The sequence below is a fragment of the Pelmatolapia mariae genome, linkage group LG18 (assembly GCF_036321145.2).
Source record: "Pelmatolapia mariae isolate MD_Pm_ZW linkage group LG18, Pm_UMD_F_2, whole genome shotgun sequence".
Classification (NCBI taxonomy): Eukaryota; Metazoa; Chordata; class Actinopteri; order Cichliformes; family Cichlidae; genus Pelmatolapia; species Pelmatolapia mariae.
In genome coordinates this window covers 7,135,395-7,154,717 of record NC_086243.1, presented here as the reverse complement: position 1 = coordinate 7,154,717, position 19,323 = coordinate 7,135,395, and the positions used below count along the sequence as shown (strand labels likewise).

General features: G+C 40.8%; 1 protein-coding gene across 1 annotated transcript in view; it reads left to right on the top strand.

Moving 5' to 3' along the window:
- The first annotated feature begins 15,557 nt into the window (after positions 1–15,557).
- Positions 15,558–19,323, top strand: part of LOC134617588 (cadherin-2B) — a 152,494-nt gene continuing 148,728 nt past the window's right edge. Inside the window, exon 1 of the mRNA XM_063462882.1 lies at positions 15,558–15,665. The gene's annotated coding sequence lies outside the window, so the exon portion shown is untranslated. The remainder of the gene's footprint in view (positions 15,666–19,323) is intronic.

Below are 19,323 nucleotides of genomic sequence, written 5' to 3'. Positions count from 1 at the left end.
CTAAATGTTTAAGTCATGGCTCTATCATGTCACCCACAGCCTAACTTTTTTAATCCAGTATATATTTTCCTTATGAACTGAATTTTAGCTACAAATATTTACTCAATTATTTTACACTTAATTAAAAATAGATGCCTTTTCTGAAAGTTTTGATGAAAGGGAGGGAGACATGCTGGGAAAATATGTTGCTTGTAGTTCTTCACCTTGCCCTCTGTCAAGTACTGATTTAGAAAATACACAAACCTGTTGACCTATGCAATGTTTGGTTACCGGTGAGTGTGTTAGAGCACTTTTATCGGCACAGCTTGCATTATAAATTATATTAAGCAAGCAAAAGAAGAAGAAAACAAGAAAAAAAAGGTTGTGCTCAGAAAAAGGAAGGAGGGGAGAGAGCGGGGTGAGTATACCACCAGGACTTTGGATTTGAACAGTTCTCTCAATGACTTTGGTGAGAGCAAGGCCCGAGAGATGAAGTTCTGATGGGTGAATAGGTTGTATTTGTGTTTTTGTAAAGGACTGAAACATGTTGAAGATATGCACTCATAATGTAATAAATCTGTGCGATATATCTAGAAACTGGTGGATTGGAAATAATTGTTGAATGAGGAATTCAAATAAGTGAGTTTGCTTGTTATATGGTGACCCTGTCCAGTCAGTCTGTGAGGACCTGTGGTTAATGGGCTTCTCTCTTTTGCTCCTTGCTTACAGACATTAATGTTGCCTTTGTGTTACTTTAGCCAGAATAAATCTGTTTCAGACTTGTGGTAGGCTTGTTGAAGAAGGTTGTGTGAGTTTATAGCATAAGCTTAGATAAATGTGTCCTTTCCCCTGACCTCGGGCTCTGGTTGCTGTCCATGGTGCTGATCAAAAGTTGAAATGGCGCTGCTGAAATTACTGATTACTGTACTATTGATTACTGCTATATACTATTACTGTGTATCTCTCTCTCTCTCTCTCTCTCTCTAAGTGTGTTTGTGTGTGTGTGTGTGTGTGTGTGTGTGTCACTATGTTTGCTTGGTACCAAGTGGCAGAAAGAGACCAAAAAATATCTGCCCCAGGCTCTGTCACAGAGTTGGAACACACCTGTGGTTGGAAGATTGTTTAATGAACAGATGAGACCAAAACAGAACTTTTTTGTTACACGGGAAGCAGGAAAAAAGAAAAAATACATTCCAGCATAATAATCTCCCACTTTTCAAATTTCCCATCTGTGAAACATAGTGGTAGGGCTATGATTTGGGACTGTTGTGCTGCGTCTCACCAGCATGGCTTGCCATTGCTGATGGGGGAATCAATTCTAAAAATCTACCACTGATTTCAAAGGAAAATTTAAAAATAGGATGTTCTACCCAAGAACAGCTAGAGATGAACATTAATGTGTTACAACAGTCAAGTTAAAATCCTGACCTTAATCCACCAGGAATGCTGCCTGAAGCGAGCTGTTTGTGAGTTAAAGCTGCACCAGATACTAAAAAGTTAGCATACTTTTCATGCTTGCAGATATGAAACATTATCAAATCCAATAAAAAACAAATAAATTACATGGTATACAACTGGTGCTTATCAAAAGCTGGCATGATTACAATTATAATAATAATGTATACTTTACAATTATGTGATTCCTTATATTCACTTTTAGGGTTTGAGATACAACCTGATGATCTGTAAGGTCCTATTTATGCAGAAATATAGGAAACACAAACTTTCAAGCATCACACAGAAACAGCACAACCTCAGCAGAGTCTGGGTCTCAGTCCCGGAGTCAATGTGGACTCCCCCGCCATACATTTTCAGTCTAGGCTGCACACAACACATCCAGATCGAAGTCATGATATTAGGCACAAAGAAGATTTTGATGGATTAGATTTATTCCATGCATGAGTGATGAAAGAAGCTATCAAACCTGCCACAGGTACCTGGTGTGTTTTGCCAGTTTAGCTTTTGTGTGTGTGTGTGTGTGTGTGTGTGTGTGTTTGTGTGTGTGTGTGTGTGTGTGTGTGTGTGTGTGTGTGTGTGCTCTGCTGAAGTAGCTTTATGCTGATGGTGAGACCTTCTGCTTGTAGGCTTTGTGTGACTTTTGTTTGGTTATTTAGCAGCTATCCAGCTGGTAGACAACAAGCATCTGGGTGTTTCGGCTTATTTGCTCTGTAGCATTCTCACTACTGTTTCATATGCTCACTGACACTGCTAATCTTCATCATGTTGCTTTCTGTGTAATGTAATGACCAAGTAGGCAATAGCTGCCCTGCTTTAACATAACATAATGTAAAAGCTGCACCCAGGTATGATTAATTATGCCGCTGCTTACTTTCGACGAGTCTGGTTCAGATAATTGTGTGTCGTCTTCCGTGTGTGCATTTGTGTGCTTTTATCTGATGCTGGTAAAATGTTGTGTAGAGCCAACGAGTTTGCGTTACAGCCAGTAGGCTGTGTTTGCAAAGCACTGTATGTATACACATTCATAAATATATGAAACAGTCCTGATCCAGAAGCATGCCTAGACACTTTAATACAATATGTGCCACATTTATCTTCCCACACCTCTGAAAACCTTTTCTAATGTTTACATATCATTTGTTTGTTTTAGCTTTTTTGAGTAATTACCACAGACAGCTATGACTATAAAATGTACTTCTGTGCAGGTTGTGGGTGTGAAAAAAAAGAAAGAAAAAAACTGAAAATTGCATTTGTGCTTTTTGCAGCTCAGACAAAAAGAGGTCATCTCTGTCAAAACAGATGTTTGCTTTTACACTGAAATAATGCTGAGGCAGTGTTCCTAGACTACTTATAAATATGCTGTGTAGTCGTGGGGACCTTCCATTGCAGGTTGTGAGGTAGCATATCAAATACTGCACCAAGGTCCTGCTTAATTGACACACAACACATGTTTCCAACCTCATCCTAATAAGCAACGGTATGATTTTATAAATATGTAGTGGAGATGAGGGGGCAATTGTAACACCCTCTGTATGACCCCTTTTCTCAAAGGGCACAGGAAACCTTGGCTGAAATTTTGAAGGAAAGGATCATTTTTAGATCTAACCATTAATTTCAAGATGTAGTGATTATTTCGTCTGCCATTAAAAGTTTAAATGAACACAAATTTAAACTTACATTAATTTTAACTGGTGAAAATAGCCATGGGGAAAGCATACAAATAAAGTTTGTTTTTGGGTTTTTTTTGTAGCAAGCAAACAATTTTTTTTTATCACGGGGCCAAGATTTGGGGCACAGTACCACAACTAGCCCAGAGCCTTGTTTGTCCTTGTTAACATACTTTTCTCTTACAAAATAAATAAATAAACCCAACATGATTTACAGCTAAATTACATTTAGAAGAGTGTTTTAAAATGAGCATGATTGTTTTATTAAAGCGGCTCATCAGTGAGTATTTTTTTAAAACCCTTATTTTAATGTTTTTCAAACAATATGAGAAGTTGACAGAATGTGTGAATACCATGTAGGTCTACAAAGTGACCTTCCTTTCACATCAGTTTGTCTGTTCAGTTGTTTTGAACCAGCAAAACCAGATGCTTTGTTTACTTGCGAGAAGCATAAAAAGTAGCCTAATCTCTGAGGAATGTTCCCAGCAACTTGTTGAATCTGTGATTTTGGCCCTTAATGACATGTTAGCATCACACGGTCGCTGCTCTATTGGATTGAGATCTGGTGACTGATGAGGCCATTTGAGTGCAGAGAACTCACTGTCATGGTCAAGAAACTAGTTCAAGAAGATTTGAGCTTTTTGACATCACACATTATCCCACTGAAAGCAGCCATAAAAAATGCATACACTGCAGTCAAGGAAATGGACACTATTAGCAACAATACTCAGGTTGGCTGTGTTGTTTGGTTCTATGGGGCATGATGTGTGCAAAAAAGTCCCCTGCACCATTACACCTCCAGCAGCAGTTTGAGCTGCTACTATAAGGCAGGATGGATCTATGCTTTTGTGCCGCTTACGCCAAATTTTGACCCTACCATCTGAATGTTGTAGATAAAAATTGAGATGCAGCAGACCAGGCGATGTTTTTTTTTTCCGGTCTGGTGAGTCTGTGTAAAGTGCCTCAGTTTCCTGTTCTTAGCTGACAGAAGTGGTACCTGGTGTGGTCTTCTGCTGCTGTAGTCCATCTGCTCCAAGTTCTCGTACATTGTGGGTTCAGATGCTCTTTTGCATACCTTGTTTGTAGCAAGCATTTATTTGCTTTAATGTTGCCCTCCTATCAGCTCATAGCAATCCATTGTCCCCTGACCTCTGACATCAACAAGGCAATTTTGGCCCAGCGAAATTATAATAAAATATAAATTCTAAGCAGGAACTACAGTCCCAAAATAAAATTCTACATTTTACAAAATATCAAGAGATTAGGCAATTCATTTCTCCTTTTATTAGGATAACTAGCAAAAACAAATTAAGTAGTAAATCAATCACATTTTATGCTGTTTTGCTTTCATTAATCTATCATGTTCAGTTCTGTAGAAAGAAGTTAGTCACTGGCCATGAAAGGTTGAATTGCTGCGATAACCCTGAACGCTCAGCTTGCATTTGGCATTCATTAGATATCTGCCGCTCTTCAAAGGAGAACCAAACTTCACACAATGCTTTAATTATTTACAAGACAGAAAATTCTTTATTTTTATTTTCTAATACACGATGAGTGTATAATCAGAGTTGGGGGCTTAATACTATCAAATCCAAATCTCGCCCTGTGACTCTGTACTGAATCCAAATCTCTTTGGCTTTCATCTGTGATCAAATTTTGCTTTAAACCTTCTGAATAACAAAAGTGAAAATAACTGAAAGTTTTCGTTGACATGCGCGCGACCTTCCTGTGTTCTGAGACGGTAGTTACAAACTGAAAATGAAATGAGCAGCACTGATCAAATTTTGTTGTCTGTCTATTCTTATTTTCCATGCTTGATCCAAAATCCTATTATCTTATCATTTCAAATCAGGACTTGGGAAGCGCTCTGGGTCACCTCCTCTGGTTGTTTTTGGGCTCTGCAAATAAACGTGACTTGACAAATATTAGACAACTTTGTAAGATGCTGAACTGTGTCGATGCTGTGTGATCAGCTGATTGCTTCACTGGAGATCAGTCATTACTATGCAGTCTTGTTCAGTTTCAACAACTCAATGCTGGACTTGATTTCAGGATGGTGTTATAGGATGGTACTTCTGCTTTTAACTAAATATATCTGCTTTAATCAGAGAAGAGATAAACTATGTATTAGCTAAGGGTTATTTTTTAATTTAACAACAAATACAGATTGGTTTTAAGCTGTTTACATTTTGAAAGAGGTAAATTTGATAATAGTTGTATTTATCTTAGTGCCCTAGGGATATAGGAGTTATACATAAGGCCCATACCGAAATAGTTAAGAATCTGATATATTGGTTGATATTTTTTTTTCTAACAAAGGAAACACAAACACATAGCACATTTCTTGTATTTACTTATTTATGAGTTCATACTAAGATAATATAACAATGCAGTGTAAAAATAAACTTGCTTATTATCATCCGACCCGGCTCAGATGGTTGTTGTGTTCATGGCGTATCAAACACATGTTGCCAACAGGGAGTCTGCAGAGCTGGACGAACTATGCAACGTGGTTGAAGGGTGTTGCATTTTTAACATTTTTCATTTATATGAATTTTATTTCTACAAATGTTAATGCTGATATATCAGCAAATAAATAATATTGTCATAGTTTGCATATTATGCTGACTCAGTGTAGTGTGGAGGACCCAAATGCAGGCAAGAATTAACAAAAGGTATTTAGGTTATTTAGGCTGTTGGCAAGGAATCCAAAAAGGCAAAAGGACAAGGTCCACAAAGGAACTGAAAACTATAAACTACTGAAACATAAAGCTTGAAAACACACTGGGGCTAAGAAACACTGGAGCAAGATGAACAGATGCTTTGATAGAGGACTAATGGGAGAACAGCATTATACATATACATAAAGAGTGGCAATCAGGGAAGTGGAGACAGCTGGGTGAAACAAGACACAGCTGGGCTAAAGCACAGAGGATGAGACCAGGGAAGGAAAAGTAAAAGGTAGGCACAGGGAACAACTAACTCTCAACTGAAGCAGGAAGTGAGATAAACACAGACACATGAATTAACTTCAGATATTGACACAAAAACATGGAACACTGAGGGAAGAATCAAACTCCAAACTAACTAGGAACTAAGAACAGGGCTGAAAACACTGAGGGGAAAAAATACATAAAACAATATAAAAAATAAGAAAACCAACAAAACTTAAAAATGCAAACAATTAAAACCACTCTGTCAATTGACTCGGGTCCATGCCAAATATGTTCTGATATATCAATTTTATCTTAGCTTCTTTGCATCTTTTAGCTTATTGTTTTGCTTTTACACTGTGCAACTTTACTGCTGTGCTTCAGTGCAATACTTTCAAATGACACAGCAGTATTTGCCTCAGGAAGAAGGACTAAAAAAGGAGATGAATACTAAATTGCTTCTACCACACACACACACACACAGGCTTGGCCACGACTTATGTGCTTTACATCATGATGCACTGGGTACACCTTTGTCATTTTTCAACATGCATGCAGTGCAATGCAATAGAATTTCTGAAATCGACACAAGACTGCAGGCAAAAAGGTCTCTGCTGGCGTTGTCACTGTTGGTTACCAAGTGTGTCAAATGTTACCCAAAGTTTGTTGCAAATGGAAAAATTGTATTTTTTTATGTGTGCATTACACTGTTAGAGTGTATTTTAACCGCAAGCATGAGCTCCATACACATTCAGTACCTAGACTGAACCTCGTAATTTACTGTTCAAACCTAACCAAGAGTCCAGAGCAACAGGGAAATGAAGTGTATAAACCGGGTGCCACACAGTATTCAAACACTTGTCTTCTGCTAGAAGGTTGTGTGATTATGCCAGCCTTCATGCAGACATTTGTAGTTTCTTTGTTTTTTTGTTTTTTTTGTTCTCACTCATGCTGAAAATTGATGCTCGGGTATCCCTGTGCCTCCGAAAAACAAGTATACCAAGAAGGGCCTTTCTGACCAAATGGGACTGTGTGATGTGTTGGGAGTGAAAATGGACTGCCAGATCTTTTCCTGATGTGTAAATGCTCAGGCGCCTGCTAATGTTAGGCACTTCAGAGCACAATAAATCAGTGTCTTCAGCTTAAAAGTGAACATCAGTTTAAGAAATTTCACGCCTGATGGAGAAAACAACCCAGAAGTGATAAAGTCAACAACATTAAATACACATTGTATAAATAAGCATCCTTCTCCAGCAGTTTATGTGATGCAGTGCCAATTAGCACTTGATGCCAGGGAGATGGAAAAGAGAGGTCTCTGTAAGTGCAACAGTGATCTTGCATTGCAGCAAAGAGCAAGCCTCCTGACACACCACTGCACTACAGAGTTGTTTTTGTTATTTATTTACAATTCTTTAACCACCAATTGAACTTTGATCAAATTTGAATAAAGCTGAAAGAAAGATTTCATTTTTTGTGCATTGCTGGTCAGTCCCATGTCACGAGGAATCCCACAATGCTTTGCAAAGCAATTCGCTTTTGCCACATACTGTAGGAAGCGTGTGCGGGCATTACATTGCTTTCAGTGAGTCTTTCCCCTGAGGCTGAATAATGCTTTATTGAATCTCTTGTGCTACTGCTGTCACTTGTTGAAATGACAAATATTGCCTGTAAGAGATTGCATCAGTCCTAACTAATGCACTTTTTTTCTTAAGGCATAAATGCACAAATTCAAAGTATAGAGAAAAATACAATTGCCATCTGGACTTTACAGCCCCATTATATACAATGTAAACGGCTGAGCTGCTAAACCCCAGCTCTATCAGACACACTGACATCCTGTTCTAGGAATGTTTTCCAGTGGGCTCATGTTTGATATAATGTTCAGATTTAAAGTAGGAGAGCAGCTATCCCCTTTTCACACCTCCCTTTCCCGCCTGTCTTTCCTTCACTGATCGTCAACAGCCATTCAAAGGCTGGAATAATTTGCTAAAAGAATCTCGGCCAGCTGGATGAGCAACAGAGGAAGAAAAGGAGTGAGATAGAAAAGCTAAATAACAATGCATTCATATATGGTCATTAGCATTCGAACAATTGCTCGAGCACCCTCTCTGGCACAAAGCCCTTGTCATATTCATACCTGGACTCTCGCCACAAACAGACTCACAAATATACAGGCCACTCCACAATCCACTCCTGTCTGTCACTGGTTGTATTTCGAGTGCGGTAGCATTTTTTTTTTAACAGTAAATGCCACACAAAAATGCAAAGGAAAAGAGAGGAGAGGAGAGAAGAGGAGAAGGAAGGAGACATGAGTGAGGAGGGGAGAAAAAGAGAAGATGACAGTGCCTGAGGGAACAAACATCACCTCCTGTCTGGCTCTCTGACAGCAAGGAGCAGACAGGTGGAGAATAGAAGGGGACGAGCAGAGCACTGAGTGCGTGTGCATGTGTGTGTGTGTGTATTTTTTTGTGTATGCGTGCAGGGGTGCAGCATCTTTCCAGCTGAGAGAAGGGCATCTGTCTGTCTCTGCTCGGCTCGGACTGTAGCATGCGGCAGCTGTCTGTGTGTGTGTCTAAGGGGTGTGCCATTAGACGCCATACCTGTCCAGTGTCTCACCACATATCCCGAGTACCATCGTGCATCTGTCCGGCCGTCTGTTATCCTCATGCTGTCTGTCAATCTGCCTGTCTGTCCTTGTGTCTGTCTGTCACTGAAGCAAAGCAGCATGTCCCCATTGCAGTGAGCACACTTTGCATCTATCTGCCCACCTGCTTGTCTATTTGACGCACCCGTAGCTATGCCGCTTTCCTGTCACTCTGCATACCATCACAGGTTTTCTGTTTACCCTCTGCATATGCCACCACGATCCGCCTCTGTGGATCTTATATGGTGATAGATATACTGGGATCAAAGCTCTGCAGTTGCTGAAGGGAGCGCCCTCTTCCCCGCCCCCACCTCCCAACTTCTCAGCTCATGACAGTGGCCTTCAAAACATGTACACTGTCAGCTTGTACACATATAAAGCGCACATACATACTCACGGCCTCATCTGAGTACAAAACTAACAAAAACGTATTAAATAATAATTCAGTCTTCTACACCCAAGCCGTATATATGGCAAATCACAGCAACGGTCGCCTCAAAGTGATTTATATTGTAAGGCAAAGAGCCCACAATAACACCAGATAATTTTTTAATTCAATGACACTAATTTGTAGTGTACATCTAGTAGCCATTATTGGTAAGGCAGAAGACTGCGCTCTATAAAAAATCTTTTGACTTTTTCACTATAGAGCAGCTTTCCTTCAAATAAATGTATGCTGTACCTCAGTATTGAGCACATCCAAGCACTGGAAAAAATACTACTTGTCAAAGTATGAAAACATCATCTAATACAGTTATTACTGCTAGCAAGCTAATTTGCTAGCATCTATTTTACTGCCTTGCCAGCAGTGTTGGGAAGGTTACTGTTAAAATGTATTCCACTACAGATTACAGAATACATGCCCCAAAATGTATTTTGTAACGTATTCCGTTACGTTACTCAATGAGAGTATTCTGAATACTTTGGATTACTTAATATATTATCATGCTTTTTTAAAACTACATGAATGTGAATTATTACTATTACTGAAGGTTACTCACCATACCAATACCAACTACATTTTTAAATCTTAATATAAAATGAGTAACAGTAGGGTGGACATTAGGTAAGGCTGCACTTTTTGCAGCGATCTCGTATAGAAAACTATTCAGCGCGTATATAAAACTGGTTCGTGGCTCCGAACAGTAGTAAAGGGACCTCTGGCTAATACGTTGGGTTCGTGTCGGGCTCGTAGCCGAAAACTAGCTTTACTTTGTTGTCTGTGTAGCTCTCTTCACGACAACACAGACACAGGTCGGTTCTTTGAAACGGGCGTTTATTACTTGGGCTTTCTCTCCTCAGCTTCACCATCACCAGTACGCCGATACGCCATTACGCCAATACGCCGTGAGAACTGGTCACGAACGAACAGTACAAACCAATTAGCAACTTTACAACAGTACACATATTAAGTCAAAACACAAATAAAACATTTCTCAAATGACAAATACCTCGTTGGCTGCTTGTCCTGAAAAGAGGTCCTTAAGTCTTTGTGTTGCTTTTTCTTTTAGTCAACCTTTAGCTTAAAATCGCTTTGTGAGAGACATCTGCTCCTTCGCAGTCCATGAAAAGGTCTCGTGTACTCTCGCTAAGGGGTATTCTCACGAGACACTAGCTTTTACACTTTACACATGTACATTTCAAATAAAGACATTTTAACACAAACTATATATATATATATATATATATATATATATATATTCATGAAATTATGTAACTTATTATAAATCAGTCATCTACATCATGAAATCTACACAGAACATTTTAACAGCATTTACAGTCTGGGTCAACTTTGCTAGCGAGAGACAGAGAGAGGTGTTGAAAGGCTGCTCCAACTGAACTTATTGTTTCGGAGGAAAACACGAACACAGTGTACAGCCGAGTCTTAATAGCTTACTTACAACTGGGCTCGTCAGGCACTCTTTTTGGCTGCAGTGGTTATTATTATATTTACATGTTTCCAGCTCCCGTTTCTGCTCGGTGACAGCTCTTACTTTTCCACTCTCCTTTTTCTCCCTCCTCGCGCTCACAGACACATAACAGGTATGGCAGTCCATTCTCCCTGCAGCACGGACTACACTGCCCATGAGGCTACATTCTTTAGGGCTATGCCTGTAACACTCTGCCTATTGCCTTCATATTAAATAATTTTTAAAAATATTTCTTCACGTCATTATGAGACGCGAGATTGAGACACAGGCATTTGAACCTCTTAATGCGTGTTTTGTCTGGGTTTCCACCGGCCTGGAATTACCAAAAATAGAGAGGGCATAGCCTAACATGAAACAGGAAAAGATCGCCGTGTAATCCATTTATTTCAGCAAAGTAACTGTATTCTAAATACCGCCTTTTTAAACGGTAACTGTAACGGAATACAGTTACTCATATTTTGTATTTTAAATACGTAACGGCGGTACATGTATTCCGTTACTCCCCAACACTGCCTTGCCAGCTATACCAAAACTAAACTAAGAAAAAAACAAACAAAACTAAAACCTAAAAATGAAGTGAAAAAACTTGAGAATGGCTGGTATGGTTCAGAGAAGGAACACAATATGACCATAAAAAATAAAAGCATGAGAACACAGTGTACATACAAAAAAGTACAGACAAAGTGGTTTAGAAAATGGATGGATGGATGGATGTTTGTTATCTGTTCAGTACAATGGCTTACCCCCTTCTCTTCTCTTTCTTTTTCTGAACAAAGCTGTTGAAGGTCCTTCGCTCAGGATACATCCACACACACTCATGTTTGCAGATTTATGGGAAAAGGCCTTGCTCTAGTTTCTGTCTTGTTCTTGCACTACTTTTTGTTAGCTTAACTACTCTGTTGGCTAAAAAAACAAAGACATAAACACCAAACAAACTGATTAGTTACCAAAAATAGACCAGTCTCTGTGGTTCTCATGACCCACCAGTTACCTTACAGATTACTGCGATCCAGCCAGAGTATGCCTCACTTTATCATAAATATTATAGATCAACTTGATAACATTCTCTTGTGCTCAGCCCTTAGTGTCAGAAATGTTATTAGGTAAAAAGAATTACATCCATTAAAGTTTTGACTAGATGAAGTCACTAGATAATAGACCATGGGATTACTGAATTCATTAGAATTGATCGATCAGGACAGAAACAATGGACGGTCTTAGATTGTGATCTGCTTCAGTGAGGTCTGGGGATTATGCCGAGCCTATTGAACTGTTGTGCTATTTCCGAAAAAGAGGCGTTCTTACATTTAATAAAACTTAATTTTTCAAGGTGATGAGCAGCCCAAACTACATTTCCATTTTCTTGGCCGTTGTATTAAGGTAGGGGCAGAAATCACAGAGAGCACTTTTCAGATAAAACCAAAGCTGTTTGCACGAGTAGAAGAGCTACGTGTGAAAGTGTGTTTATGCAATTTGGACTAACTGAGCCTTTTAACTTGAAACTCGCATGGTTTTTACTTGATCGTAAACTGTACAGCTGAGAAAGAACTGACACCCCGGCTAAATCTGTGATGTCTGAGAACACAGTAAACGCGCTCGCTTTTGTGGTACAAGTTGTTTCTTTACACAGTGTCTAAAAAGCCTAAAAGCGTATTTTCTGGTACTGGGTACAATATATCCAGCCTGATTCTGCTGCCTGGCCAACTGAGTGTGCCTGCCAAACATATGTATGGCAAAACTGACTCTCCAGGCTGCAGTAAAAGTGAAGCACATCCAGGCAGACGCGCACCCTGGCCTGTGGAAGAGAAGAAGCGGCTCACACCAACACACACAAATGCATGTGTTTAATTTAATCATGTAATCATCCACTCTATAGTTCAATAATAAAGAGAGCAAAACAGGCAAGTACATACTGCTCTCGTCTTTACTTTCTCTCTTGCTCACACACACGCGCGCGCGCACACACACACACACACACACACACACACACACACACACACACACACACACACACACACACACACACACACACACACACACACACAGAGTCTCTCCCAAGGGGATAAATCAGTCCTTTCATGCTCTGCCGTCTGGCTGGCCCTGTTATACTGTGTTTCTATAACACAGAGAGAGCAGTCTCCGTCTCTTACTATTCTAATGGTCACACATACCCCCCACCCCTCCCTCCCACTCTCTCTGTGTTCTTCAAAGACTTTCAGGTGGAGTCAATCTACAGGTACAGTGCACAGTGAAGATACTGGACTTAGCACACGTGTAATGACTGAGGAGGGTATATCAGCCTAATGAAATGTGGGTGTGCACATGCTTTGGCATGTGTGCGAAGATGACGAGGTATAATTTGTTCTTAAGTGATAAGGCTGAGGTAATAGCTTTTTGAAATAGGACCGTGGTGATGATAAAGGTGGTCTGATTAACATGAATGTAATAATGTTATCACTGGGCGGTAATCGGGTGATGATTTGTTGGCGATAATGATGCTGTTAATGATGGCCCTGTTGAGAAAGTGGTATATTATAGAAAAAGGGACATTTCAAAGGCTATTATAACAACAGAAAATGCACCGTTTTATTTATACGGTCAGCAAATTTGGATGCATAGATGGAAACACAAGATATTTGTATAGTTTGTATACTCATGAAATGCAGTGAGTATACTTGATTTACAAGAAATGTGCACATTATAAACTGAGTTCATTTCTATTTTCACTTTGAATGTCATCACCTGTCAATTAGCAGAGTAGCAAGAAACTCAGCCACATCCCAAATATTCTCATTTTGTCAGAGCTGCTGGCCTCACAGGGATACCCACAGAGATGTCCTTTTGATGTTAATACAGCAACCCACTGGAAATCTTGGATGGTGACAGCAAAAGGTTCTGTTTCAGAGAGTGTTGAAGTTGAGATAAGAAATCAGCGGGAGTTGGGATGTAAATCACAAGATTTTTAACCTGGAAAAAGCTATTCATGAGTTGTCTGGGAGCTTTTATGTTTTGCACTTTGTCTCAAGTCTTTTGACTTGCTCTTTGGGTTTTTTTTCTGCCTGGTCTCTTGATTTACTGTACTCCATCCATCCATCCATCCATCCATCCATCCATCCTTCCTTCCTTCCTTCCTTCCTTCCTTCCTTCCTTCCTTCCTTCCTTCCTTCCTTCCATCCATCCATCCATCCATCCATCCATCATACCCACTTCCAACTAGGGTTGCTGTGGGATGGTGGGCTGGAGGCTATTCAAGCTGACATTCCATGAGGTACGATGAATATTAAGAGCCCTCAGTGGGTTAAAATGTGATGCTACACAGTCGTGATCAACGATTGTAGAAAACAGTCATTGGTCGTGACAAAGAGTCGATATCTCACAAGCTGGGTCTGAGAGCAGTCATCTCTGACATACTGGCATCTTTGATGAAACAATAACATTTGATGCTCTGTATCTGTGTTACCAGTGTCAAAAGGTCTGCTTTAATAATGCTCCAGTAGAATAAAGACAGGGATTGAGAGTGCTGAAAGAGGCTCCTTTACTAAAAGTGACTCATAGTGATTATCATGATTAAAACCAATAGATCGATGAAACTTTAAAACAAAAAACTTTTGGCATCACTTTCTACGGAGGCAGGGTTTATAAAGACTTTATACTTTCTTCTTCTTCTTCGTATTAGAAGTATAAAGTAAAGCAGTGAATGTCTCTGCACGATTAACTGTAACACGATGTTACAGAAAACTTTAGGAAATAACATTTAGTATCATTTTTTTAATAAGGCCCTGTTTATGAAGGTTTTTGTTGCCTCAGATCATGGGAGGCACCATTAGCACTGTCACGTCAAAGCAAGAAGGTCCTGGGTTCGAATCCACCAGCCGGTCATGGCCTTTCTGTTTGGAGTTTGCATGTTCTCTTTGTATGTGTGGTACTTCTCTCTGGCTTTCTTCAACAGGCAGTTTTAACTTAACTGATGATTTTAAATTGGCTGTAGGTGTGAATGTGAGTGTGAATGCTTGTCTTTCTCTCTGTGTTAGCCCTGTAATAGACTGGGGGCCTATTCGGGGTCTACCCTGCATCTAACCCAATAACAGTTGGGACAACCAACATTATATTGTTTAAAAAATATTTTTCTTATAATCAACAATAACATATGTATCAGTCTTGCTTTTATTCCCCCTAATATGTCTGGCAACCCAAATATATTAGTGGATTAGTAGATTTATTAACAATGGCTTGAAACATTAGTCATTCTTAAAAACCAATATTATTAAAAGTTGTACCAAAAATCCTTTTAAAATTTTCCCTTTAATATGATTAATGTTTCTAAAGTGACTTGTGGCATAGCCTACCGTGCCTTAGTCAACCTCTCCTCCACACTAATGGAGTGAGATAATGCTTTAATTTTCTAAATAGCCTGGCGACCCAAAGCTCAATAATGTGTTTTTGATCTTAGTAATATCATAGAAGTACTATGTGAAGCTTAAGTATATTATCTATTAAGTTCCAATTAAGGGTTTAGAACACATCAACTCTGGAAAAATGCCTTTTAGGAAAATAAAAGTATTACTGAACTCTTATAATAAAGAAACAGCGTAGGTTGTGAGTGCAATTGTACTGGAAAAATTCTTGTGCACAGGAAACTCCAGCACATAAGGCAGATGAGAGTGATGTATTGATACGTGATGAATGATGGTCACGATGATCACGCCGGTGGCGGAGGTGGTGGATATGATTATGAGTGATGATGGACATAATACTGATATTAATCACTCCCGAGGAAAAAAAGGCGATGATTAAGAATTCAAAAGACGGGACAAAGAGAGAGAAAACCGTGGAAATTAGGAGGTGGGGAAAAAAAAACCGTGCACGGATTTTCGGGAGTGACGTTGTTTGAAAAGAGAGAGCGAGAGAGAGAGTGGGGGAGAGAGAGTGTGGGAGAGAGGAGAGACGGCGCGATAACAGTGTTTGCCCTTCTTGGACTCAGTTTTGTGACCGGCTGACGGACAGCGCACGCGAAGGACGAAGAAACTTGAGGCAATCCCACCGACATCCTGAGGTAAATTCAAAAATGAATCTGTCCTAGCCCAGATAATCCTGTCTTTGAAAGCACTGTTTCTGGTTTTTTTTTTTATTATTATTACCTCGGTCAGGCTGGCTGGAGATCAGACCCAGTTTTCCCCTCTGTTGGTATTTGGGAATTGCGTTTCTCCCCGTCTGCTATCAGGCGACACTGCTTGACATTCACCGTTTTTTAAAACTGAAATTACGGCACGTGACGCGTAAAATACCCACATATCGATCCGTGTTCCCTCCGTACTATTTCAGCGAAACAGATGGATGTGGTTAATTCTCGCGGCGGTCCGACTCCGTGCGTATTTCCGACACTCCGGAGGGTCTACTGGGTTTTAGTCGTTGTAAAAGTGTATCCCTCGAATCTCAGTGGAAAATTTAAGGACGGACTGTTGTTGTAAAATTATTATAGAGCTCTCACATTCATAATGGCCGACAGTGAACGTGGAGTCCTAATTGGGAGCCTGTGGTCAGAGATTGAGGACTTGTCCAGTGTGCTTTTATGTTGGGGAATTTCACAACATACTTACTGTTGTGCATACTGATTGATTATCTTATTGGTCGTTCATTCATCGATTCAGTCGGGTGTCTATTCCTCTGATCACAGGGCGAAGAGGATGCCACTTTCAGTGCAAGCCGGACGGGCGCAGTGTTTTTACGCGTGCGAGCCGATTCCCAACAGACGGAGTGCACTGCTACTGACAGACTGTCACTATACGGAGCACCGACACCCCGGGGCAAATATTTTACCTGCGCGCCGTCCGTATGTGGAAATTTGTCTGCGGTTCAGCGCGTCCCTAATGAGGGTGATCGGCTGCGAGTCGCTTCAAAAACCCAGCTTAATTGCGTCCATTTATTACGCGACCCTATAAGTCGGTGATAATCAGTATTTGGCTTCATATCCACGGGTGTCTGGTGACGTGCCTGTGCCTTTGCAAAGTGTTCTGTTTTTGCACAAGTCTAATATATATATATATATATATATATATATATATATATATATATGCTCTCTCATTTGTGTGAGACCTTAAGCATCCTTTGCTCTACTGGGAAATACATTTGCTTAGATTTATGACCTGCCTTCTCAGGTTATATCGATTATGGCAGCCTACTGCCGTGCTTTATTTTTGTAAGAGCAAGAAAAGTGGGTCTGCCACGTCTATATATAATTTCTTCATGTTGTAGGGTGCACAGCAAGCTTTTGATGCAGCTGGGTCAATTCTCAAGAGGAAAATCTCTGCCATGATGGCCCCCTGTTGAACATATACATAAAAACTAATGTGATACATGAATGACCCCCTCACACACACGCACGCACACATGCACAAACACACACGATGGGTCTTAAGCGACCATAATGACTCTGATTAGTGTGAGACATGTTTATGTATGTGGAAAGCTCATGTATTATACATTGCTGTTGCACTGGGGTGTTTGGGTGCAATCACCTCAATGTCTGTGAATACCATAGCTGCAAATGTGTTTATGTACATCTGTGATGAATGTGAATGCGTTTATCTTTGAGTGTACCTTTGATCACGTGAGCACATTTGGGCATTTTTCCCTGGACCAGCTGTGATATTACATGGCTCTTCTGTGGAAAAAAATATGATTGCTTCTACAAATACTAGTCTCAATATCAATACCTTATCTTGTAACGTGGCTAAGATAAAGAACCCACTTTCATTCAGTTATTAACTGTTCACACCAAATAGCCTTTGCACAGGTGGGGAGTGAGGAGGGGAAAGGAGATGTAAAAGGAGGGCAGAGAAGGATGAGGAAGAGGGGAGGCTAGGAGAAATCAATGGATCGGAGGGGGTTAGAATGGAGAAAGAGGGAGTGGATGAAATGTGGACAGTGAAGGGGTAGAACATGAGGTGAGATTAGAGTGAAGAGTGGGAAACGAGTGGACGGTGGGTGGAAGATGGAGAAGAAGAGGGAGAGGGTGGTAACAGTGGAAAGAGACAGGTTGCATTGAGTCAGTGACTTATGCTGACGATAAAACTGCCTGAAGAAAAGAAAGAAAGAGAAAGGTGCTGTTGTTGTGACACGGGAGGGACACGGAAAATCCCATTAGCGGACATTACTGGGTGTTGTGGACACCAGCAGAGGAAGAAGAAAGGGCTGGTGTAGATGGTGAGTTACTGAGGAGGATGCAGGATGGCACAACTCAGACAGACAGAAAAAGGCACAGAGGCCTTATAAAAGGAGAGGAACAACAGCTGAGGAGGCTGCAGGAGAACGGTATTTGAATTCAGGTCTCGAGTGAAGATTTTCTTTAACCATTCTCACCTGCCAATCTTACATAACCTTGTTGCCTCTCATGCCTGAAGTGGCTTGTAATGCTTTGCCAGCAAGACAGATCACTTACTAATACTGTTCCAGAGAGTCCGCTAGCCGTCTTTGTTTAAAGGCTCAATCAAAAGCGATCAATAACATGCCCTCAAAGATGCAAACGTCCAAAAACGGTGATCACCAAGTCAAAGAGAGAAAGCTGCCTTGGCATGGAGCCACACCCCCACTTCATGGAACACACACACGCACACACACACACACACACACACACACACACACAGAGGACATGAGAAATGATCAGTGAGCCTCTGTTTCCGTTTGATTCCCTCCTAATGAGAATAGGAGAACCCCCAAGATGAGCACCCTTGGGGGCTTTTCTGTTCCGAGAAAGTATGTGGCAGTCGACGGACGCGTACCATTCATTAGCTGACAATTCAGTGAAATGAATCAGACAACATGGCCTCCCAGGGATCCTTGTGGAGAACAAGGAAATGAATGCTTAGTGTTCAAGACATGAACGTTCCCCAGGGCCCTCACGCAGAGAGGTAATGCAATTGCAGAATTCCTTTTTCCTTTCTGATTGTTATAAACGGGAAAGGGAACAAGGAGCTTCTAGGATCTAACATTGCCTCAGATTCTGCTCGTGCTCCCTTCCCCTTGCTTTTTCGGGATTGGGGAAATGAGCTGTGTAAAACCTTCGGCAGAGTACTATTCCTCTGGTGTCAGTCTTTTAAAGGGGAAGTGAAACGTCTGCGACTCTGAAGTGACTTTGCCCAGAACTAAATCTCAACTATATCATCTCCAATTACCTACTCAAGGCAAGAGACTGGCGAGCCATTTTTCACCCATACGTGATGTTCCCTTTAAACTCCAGCTGGATGCGGAGGGCGAACAGTTCACTCCCTCGGTGCCCTTTGATGGTGATTGGGCATCAAAGGAGGGGAAAGACACATGGTTGCTGATGCAGACTTTTTAAGAATGGAAAAACGCCAATGGATTCACAGCAAGCATCTCTCAGGGAAAGCGTTGAATTTAGGTTCAACATCCTTCACGCTTTTCTCCGTCCTCCCCCGCCTCCCTCCTCCAATACTGTGATGTGTCCCCAGCGTTCCAAGACTGAGGTTAGAGCAGGACAGGCTGACCCCAGCTTTAGCAGTGCTGTGTTGAGACATGGAGTCAGTCTCTCCCCCGGTGGTGATGTGAGGAAGGGAGGGGAGAGAGACGGTCATTTAGAGGAAATGGCTATGCCTAGCAGTGCAGTCTTTTTCCTCACTATAGGCCTGTGGGATGGTGCTGCAGAGTCTGTCACGGTCTGATTGCTCCCAGATCAACACTGCTGTTTACTCGCG